This window comes from Elephantulus edwardii, unplaced genomic scaffold (assembly GCF_000299155.1).
Source record: "Elephantulus edwardii isolate Elephantulus edwardi_28Jun2011 unplaced genomic scaffold, EleEdw1.0 scaffold00284, whole genome shotgun sequence".
NCBI classification, from domain to species: Eukaryota; Metazoa; Chordata; class Mammalia; order Macroscelidea; family Macroscelididae; genus Elephantulus; species Elephantulus edwardii.
Genome location: NW_006400034.1, coordinates 1,826,485 through 1,836,005, shown reverse-complemented (window position 1 = coordinate 1,836,005; position 9,521 = coordinate 1,826,485). Strand labels below are relative to the sequence as shown.

The 9,521-nt window shown below is 38.4% G+C and overlaps 1 protein-coding gene across 1 annotated transcript in view; it reads left to right on the top strand.

Annotated features, from left to right (window-relative positions):
- The window catches only part of LOC102868218 (olfactory receptor 10Q1-like), a 21,400-nt gene that overhangs the window by 1,690 nt on the left and 10,189 nt on the right, over positions 1-9,521 (top strand). The gene's annotated exons all lie outside the window — the stretch shown is intronic.

Here is a 9,521-nt window from a genome sequence, read left to right as displayed (position 1 = left end):
ATGGTGCAGGACTGAAGCATGGGCTCAGGCACAGCGGTGGTTGTGGCGATGGTGCAGGACTGAAGCATGGGCTCAGGCACAGTGGTGGTTGTGGGGATGGTGCAGGACTGAGGAGTCTTTTATTATGTTACACACTGAGTTGTTATGAGGGGAGCTTAGATGAGGGCAAATAAAAAAAGCATATACTTATTTGAAGCAGCTTACTCTTTTTTTTCTTCCCAAGTTACTAGAAACTTTAAAGCTCTGGGTAGGCAGGGACTCTCTTAAGGACAGCTACAATGGAATAGATTCTCATGTGTAGAGAACTCATGGGTGTCAGCAGAACCGTGACTTTGAATGACTGATTTTTGGAAGTAGATGACCTTCTTCTGTCATGTGTTTAGACGAACTTGAGCCTGGACCTTTTCAGTTACCAGCCAAGTATGCTAACAGTTTGTACCATCCAGGAAGAGCCTGTTTTAATTGTCAGGTGCTGACCGGTAGATATGGAATAAGCACCTGTGGCCTGGTGACAAGAAGCTACATTGTAATCACAAAGGCATATGGTTAGAGTCCACCAGCTGCTCCATGGGAGAAGGATGGGCAATATCCTCCTATGCAATTAATTCCTTCTGAAAACCTGCTGGAGAGTCAGCCATGGTCAGTTCTGATTCAATGGTACACAACAACAACAACAATGTAGTGTAACAGAATGGAAAATTACCTGATGCTGTGTCATCTTCACAACCATTGTTATAGTTCAACCAATTACTGCAGTCAATCAAAGGAGCAAATCCCCCATCAACAACATCCACATTACCAAACAGTTATAAGATCAAGCATAGCCTCACATAATCCTGCACCTACTGCTATTAATAATGGGGCTCAAAATTCATTGTCAATGGCTCACAGAGTTAACTATACTCCCAGATGTAGAGTTTATTAAGGAAACAGGTTAGAAAGTGGGTAAGGGAAAAGCTATCATAAAGTGAAAGTCCAAGTTTTAGGGAAAAGCTGTCCTAATCTAGGTTAACAGGAAGATGCATTACTCAACAGCAAGACACATTACTCAATTAGTTCAGATGGCTTCTCAATCAGCAAGTGGAAGACAAAGTTGAGCACAGCAACACAAAGGCAAGAAGCCTCTGCTTTCCTCAACTTCCCAGCAAGCTTTCTTTGTCTCATAGCAATTACAAGTCAGCTTCTCTTTCAGTCATCCAGAAGCAAGACCTTTGACTCTGGCTCTGTCTCCAGGGCTCCATCAGCCTCCACTTTTCCTGCAGTCTCTCCCCAGTCTGATTAGCTCTTTCTTTTATGTTGGTCACACAGCTGTTGATGATGTTGTAGATGCTGATCAATGGGTGATTCATCTATAGTTGAGGTAGTTGGGGATCATGCCCTCAATAGAGCTAAGCAATGGATGTAAAAGTAATTTTGGGTGAACTCTGGTGGCTTAGTGGCAAGAAGCTGCACTACAATCCCAGAGGCGAGTGGTTCAAATCCACCAGCTGCTCTGCTGGAGAAGGCAGGACAATCTCCTCCTGCACCAGTGAGATCCAATTTGACGGTACACACACACACACACACACACACATATATATACACAAAGTCATTTTGAAATGTTCTAACATCACACAGCCACTGTGTCAATCCATATCATTGAGGACCCCCCTCTTTTGCATTGAGCCCATAACTAAAAGTTCTTCTATTTTTCTACAGCAATTCCATTCTCTTTATAAATTCTTAAGGAGCAACAATAGTAACCTCTTCTTTGAACAGTGCATCAGTGGGAGATTATTATTAGAATACTTCGCTTAACCTAATAAGTTTTGTCATTATATTTCCCATCAAAGTTACTCATCAAAGATAGCTGACCAGAAACATCTAGACAAAAATACCTGTTTCCATATTAAAAGTATTATACTTGTAGCAATTTTGACAATGCCTAACTCCTACATTCAATTCAGAAAAGGGAGAGTAAGCAAGGAAAGATGATGTAAATCTCTAGGAATTACCTTGCATGGAAGATAGCACCCATGCCACACCATTAAGATACATAGCTGTGGAGAGGAGTAGATCATCAAGTGTCATGTTCGTACTGTCTCAAGATCATGGTCATAAGAGGAAGAGTCTGTTCAACCTATTGTTATCCTTATTCTTAAGGTCCTCAGGTGAAGTACAACACGTAGCAATCTTGTGAATAACAGAGCTGATCCATTTCCTGTCCTGTACAAGCCTCATTTCTCACACACTTGAACCCATTGCTGTAGTCACTGGGTCAATCCTTCTCATTAGGGGTCTTTCCCTCTTTCACTCACCCTCCGCTTTTCCAAGCATGATGTCCCTTTTCAAGGAATAGCCTTTCCAAGCAACATGCCCAAAATATGTCACATGAAGCTCCACCATTCTTGTATCCAAGGACCACTATAGCTTTACATTTTCTTAAATTTTTTTGTATTATTATTAATGTCAATGAAAGTTTACAGAGACTTTGGATTCCCATTCATTCATTGTTGCACTTTTCTCCCTGCCCACTCCTCCCTCCCAGTTCACTCTTCTCTTTGTAAAGTAAAATAAAAATTCTTGCATTGTTAAACAATCCTTGTCCCCAAGTCCACTCCACTATGCAGCCTTTGTTCTGGACTCCTGTCATGACAATAATACTTAATCATATACCCCTTTCAAATAGTTCTTTCCTTCATCTGTTTCAGTGCAGTATATGTAATTGATCCCACCTTTCTCAGTCTCCCCATACCCCAATGTCAGTCCCGTTTTACAACAGTGGCACTATGCAGCATTTGTCCTTTTTTGACTGAGATAGTTCACTCAGCATAATGTCCTCAAGAGTCACCCATTTTGTATAATATTTCATGAGTTATTTGTTTCCCAATGCAGCGTAGTATTCCATTGTGTGAATATTTCACAGCTTCTCTATCCATTCGTTTGTTGATGGCACTTAGATTGTTTAAAACTCTTTGACATTGTGAACAAAGCAGCCATAAACTTGGTGTGCATATATTTGCTTGGATGTCAGTCATGCTCTCTTTGGGGTATATTCCCAGTAGTGGAATTGCTGGGTCAAATGGTATTTCTATTGCAACTTTTTGAGAAAGTGTCATCCTGCCTTCCATAGTGTTTGCACCACATAGTGGTGGCTTTACTTTTTAAAAGACATTTCTATTTGCTATTTTGGCAGTCAATGGCATATTCAATGCTCTTCCCCACACTACAACTCAGAGGCTTCAGTTCTTCTTCTGTCATCTTTGTCCATTGTCCAGCTCTCAGATGCATAGCAAGTGATTGAAAATACCATGGCCTCAATCAAGCACACCTTAGTCTTTAAGCTGATCTCATTGTTCCTCAGTACTTTCTAGAGGTCCCTGATGGCACACTTGCCCAATGCATTATGTCTCTTGGTCTCCTGACTACCGGTACTAAGGTTGTTGATTACAGATCCAAGCGAGACAAAACTATTGATAATTTCAATCTTTTCTCCATCTATCATGATGTTAATTATCAGTATAGTGGTTCAGATTTTTGTCTTCTTGATGTTGAGGTGCAATTCATATTGAAGATTATGGTCTTTGATCTTTTTTCAGCAAGTGTTTCAAGTCCTCCTCACTCTCAGCAAGGATGGTTGGGTCATCTGCATAATGCAGGTTGTTGACGAGTCTTCCTCTGATCTTGATTCCACGTTCTTTTTCATAGAGTCCAGCTTCTTAAATCATTTTCTCAGCATACAGAGTGAATAGATATAAAGAAAGGTTACAACTCTGTCACACACTTTTCCTGATTTTAATCCATGTAGTTAGTGTCCCCTTGCTCTATTCACACAACAGCTTCCTGGTCTAGGTATAGGTTTTGTACGAGCACAATTAAGTGTTCTGTGATTCTCATTCTGCTCAGTGTTAGCCATAGTTTGTTATGATACACACACTTTAATGCCTTTATATAGTCAATAAAACACAAATAGAGATTGTTCTGATATTCTCTGCTCTCAGTTTGGCTTTTGCCCAACTTGAAGTTCAGACAAAACCAAGTTCTAGAGATGTGCAGCTTGAGAGTTTCTTAGTATAGAAGAAATTGATAAATATGTGTTAAAGTAACTACTTAACTGGTGGCCTGTGGTAAGAAACTGTGCTGCAAACCCAAAGGCATGCAGTTTGAATCCACCAACTGCCTCACAAGTGAAAGATGGACAATCTCCACCCATGTGATTTACTGTCTCTGAAAATCACTAGAGGCTCAGCTATGGGTCAGTTCTGACTCAACAGTAAACAACAATGACATTACACTACAACAACATTATTCCTTTACTTCTGGTCCCTGGCACATTTCAGTGTGGGGATTGTCAATCAGCAAGGATAAGCACTCACACATTAAGAATGAACAAGTTTTTTACAATGTCATAGACTGCTTCACTGGGACCGGATATTGCAGAAGCTGAGAAAGATCCTACCAATATAGTCTGGGATTCAAGTGGTAATAATGGCAAGAATAGAATGACCATAATCAATCTTTCACCCTTATCATGTGTAAGATCAGCTTATTTCTTAGAAGACTGTGTGTTGAAAATAGTTGTTAGCTACTGAATTAAAAGTTTTCCTAAATCACAGGTGAATCTTCATATAGGTTAATTTTTAGTTCTTTAAATAATCGGGCAGAAATTTCTAAACTTCAAGGGACTTTAAGACCAAATCTAAAGTTATCCTTAAGCTTTGAAATCTTTTATATTTTCAAGAATTACCTTCATATTGTAATCCCATTATTATTCCTATCTCAAAGCATATCATGCTTTCTTTCCATTTCAAGAGAGAGAAATACAGGTTTTGCCAATAATTCAAAATGAACTTTAAACAGAAAAGGTGTTTGGTTCACTCTTACCAGCACATGTGGGCCAGGTGTACCTGACAACAGTGATGGTTAGTCATAACCTCATTATATTTGCATACCTCACTTTGTAAGTTGTCCTCTGTCAAGTTTTCTTATGGGACTCATATTAATTGCAAATAATATTTTGAGGAAAGTGCATGTAGATTTAATATGATACTCTTAATGGGAAAAGAAATAACAATGATTTATCCACATTATTCTGAAAAATCCATGTAGGAACCTATGGTCAGTGTCAAATTTTTTTTGGCTTATAAGGAGGAATTTAATCAAAGATTGCCTAGAATAATAAGTTATTTCATTTGGAAAAATTCTCTAGACCAAGGACAATATATCTGCATGTACATTTGGGTCTTGTTTGGAGTTTGTATTATGAAGTATTACTACTTTTTATACAGCATATTCCAAGTCAGAAAGAATGGATGTGTTGCAGGATCTAGATTACAAATCAAAATATTTTAGTTCTTCAAATTTTAGATACTTTATAAGTAGCATGGTCTCTATTGTATATCAATTTCAATTATAATGGAGCTAAGTACACTAATGTTGAAAATCCAGGATGAATTCTTTATTCTGCAAGATGACTTGTAAACAGACAATCCTCACTGCCCACTTTTTTAAATGCCATTTAGAGTCAGGATTGATTTCATCATCCTTTGAACTCTTAGAGCACATTATTTATCACTGAAAGGTTTTTTGGCTTTTTTCAAAGATGAAGCATATTGCAACCACCTCTGTATCCATCCTTCATGTTGTCCAGTGTCTGGCACACAATATGGATTTGATAAATATCAGTTGACTTTTAATTGCTATTAAAATCAGAGAAAATCTCCCCTGGAGAGAAACTGCTGAATTTAGGGAACCATTCAGGACAATAGATTCTTTCCTCCCAGAGGGGAGGTACACTGAGGTGCGGAGGGTGGGGGAGTGGGGAGTTGCCTGCAACTCCCCTGGGGAGAAGCTGCTGCATTTGGGAAACCTGGTCTGTTGGCTAGACCACAGACCATCTAGAGATGCAGGCCTCACTCAGGCAAGATTCCCACAGGGCTGTGCTGCAAACCAGAGAGAACCTGAAAGACTTTAGGAAAGTCGAACTTTCCCACTGCACAGGATCAGAAAGACTTCCAGTAAAGCAAGTTGCCCACGCATATAAATTGAACGATATGAGGCTTCAACTAATCAGTAGCATCATAAAATGAAAGAAATGTCACCAACTTATACAGGCACAACAGAAACAGCCTAACACATAACAAGAAACACTTTAGATAATGTCAAAAAAGCAGCGAATGACCTCAAACATTGTATAAGACCAAAATAAGCCTTTTCCTTAAAAAATGGAATAGATTGCAGACCCAGTGAGTACCCTTGAGATAGGGACACAGAAGAAATACATTGACATGGAGTTATAAGAACAGCTACTTCTGTAGCTGAAGGTACAAATGATGGGAGAAAGAATGGAAACCATAAATAAAGCAAATATCCCAGAGACAAGGAGCCAGGAGATACATATCAACATGGAGGGACAAAAACTGAAGAAATTGGAAAGAAATTAGAAAGGAAGGAAGGAAGGAAGGAAGGAAGGAAGGAAGGAAGGAAGGAAAAAAAGAAAGAAAGATAGATGATAGTATAGACAAAAAGATATAAAAAAATTATAAATCAACACAAGACACAAAGTGTACAAAGGGTACAAACAACTTAGTACTTGAATGAACAGAAATGAAAATAGCATGAAAATGTGATCCGTAATATCAAGGGAGGGAAAAATGGCAAAAGTTTCAAACATGCTGAAGGGACAGAAATGAAGAACAGAAGAGATGAAACAGGAAGTTAGTGAGCTGGAAGACAAGAACCTAAATAGTAACATGCTAGAAGAAACAAGAGAGTAGATGAAAGAAAAATGAAGAAAACATTAAAATTAAGTGGGATGGCATCAAAAGGAACAACATGATTGGTATTCCAGAACATAAGGGTTCAGGAAAAGTACTAAGAATCATGGAAGAGGACTTCCCAGATATCATGAAAAATTTAAGAAGCTTGAAAAACCCCAAAAGCACTAGAACCATAAGGAAAATATCAAGACATATCATAGTCAAATTCTCCAAAACTAAAATCAGGAGAGACTAAAACTAATTGAGTTCTGATTTCACAGCAGAAATGATGCAAGCAAGAAGGCAAAGGGATGGTATGTGCAGAAGGCTGAAAGGAAACAATTGCCAGCCTAGGATGCTAGGACAGCAAAGCTGTCCATCAAATGTGAAGAAGAAATTCGGTCATTTTCTGAAAAGCAGGAACTTACGGAATTTGTGAAAACAAGACCAATTCAACAAGAAACACTTAGGGATGTTCTTCACACAGAGACACCAAAGGAAAGTGGATGGACCATGTTGTTGTTGTTGTTGTTAAGTACCATCGAGTTGTTTGCGACTCATAGCGACCTTATGTACAACAGCCCTAAACCCTGCTCTATCCTGTGCCAATCGTATTGCTTCTGACACACCCATCCCGATTACCCCAGTCATTGAATCAATCCACCTCAGAGAGGGTCTTCCCCTCCTTTGCTGTCCCTCTACTCTACCCAGCATGATGTCCCTCTCTAAAGACCTGTCTCTCCTTACAACATGTCCAAAGTATGTCAGACGAAGCCCCAGAATCCTTGCCTCCAAGGAGTAGCCTGGTTTAACCCTCTCCAGGATGAATCTGTTTGTTTTCTTGGGAGTCCATGGCACATTCAATACTCTTCTCCAGCACCACAGCTCAAAGGCGTCAATTCTCCTTCTATCCTCCCTAGTCATTGTCCAACTCTCTGATGCATAACAAGTGATTGCAAAAATCATGGCCTATACCAGGCGGACCTTAGTCTCCAGAGAGACACCGTTGCTCTTGAGTACTTTAGAGAGGTCCCTAACAGCAGACTTTCCCATCACAATACTTTTTTTAATTTTCTGGCTGCTGGTGCCAAGTGTGCTGACCATGGAGGGATATGAATGGATCATAGTAACTAGAAAAACACAAAAAGAAATACACCAAAATGACAATAATAAAACCTGACATGTCAATAATCACACGTAATGTGAATGGCTTAAATACACCAATTAGAAGGAAAAGAGTAGCAGAATAAACAAAATCCAAAATCCATTAATTTGATGCCTACAAGAAAAACAACTAAGAAACAAGAGGTAAGGAGGGGCACTATAGAATGATTTAAAAGCATAACAGATCAAGAAGACATACGTTGGTCAACATCTACTCACCAAATGATAGACCTGCAAAATACATAAAACAACAGTTAACAGACTCAAAGAAAGAAACAGATAGCACCATAATACTGGTAGGAGCCTCTAACACGCTACTGTCATTGAAGAATAGGTCAACTCGAAAGAAACTAAAACAATAATGCAGAAGATCTAACTGATACAATCAGCCAACTTGACCTTGTGTATGTATTCAGGGTACTGCACACAAATAAAAGCCAATTTACTTTCTTCTCAAATGCACATGGTAAATTCTCCAAAATTGATCACATATTAGGACACAAAGCAAACCTCAACAAATTAAAAAACATTGAGATAATAAAATAGAAGTTATCTTTCAGACCCACAATGCCATAAAACTAGAAATTAATGACAAAAGGGTATATCTTATAAAACCACCCATGTAGAAACAAAATGACACTTTGCTAGAACACAATTGGGCTAGAAAAGAAATGATAAATTATATTTAAAAAATTCCTCAAAACCAAATGAAAATAGAACATACCCAAACCTCTGGAATCTTGTTAAGGCAGTCTTCAGGGGGCAGTTCATAGTAACAGGCAAACAAATAAAAAAGTAAGAAAGAAGCAAAATTAATGATCTAATTCAACGCTTCCATTAAATAGAACAAGAACAATAATCTAGCCCCATTGCCTCTAGAAGAAAAGAAATTGTAGGGCAAGAGCTGAGTTAATGAGACATAAAACAGAAAAATAATTTAAACCATCAACAATACCAGGAGCTGATTCTTCAAAAACGTCAGTAAAACAAATAGACAAATGATTGGCAAACTTAAGAAAAGAAAGAGAAGACATGATAGAGGTGACATCACAATAAAACCACCTGAAAATAAATTTTTTAATAATGGAGTATCATGAAAAGCTATACTCTGATATATTTGAAATCCTAGAGGAAATAGACAAATTCCTTGAAACTCACACCCCAATCACTTTGACACAGACAGATGTAGAACACTTGAACAGGCCCATCACAAAAGAAGAAATTGAACAAGTCATAAAAAGACCAGAGATGCTTGGAAATGAACCTAACTGGACACACAAAGAACCTTTATAAAAAAAACCTGCAAAACACTACTGTGAGAAACAGTGAGAGACCTAAAAAAATGGAAAAAATGTTTCCTATTCATGGATGATATTGTTATTTGCCATCAAGTTGCCTGCAAACTCATAGTGACCCTGTGCATCATAGCTCTGAACCCTGTCCTATCCTTCGTCTTTAAAGTGCACCTTGGTCTTTAAACTGACTCCCTTGCTCTTTATTTTTTTCTATATTTTATTAATTTTCATAAACATTTACAGAGATTTTGGGTTTCCATTGTTGCACTATTCTCTCTACCCTCCTCCCAGTTTGTTCTTGTCCAAATGCCACAGTGCTTGTCAA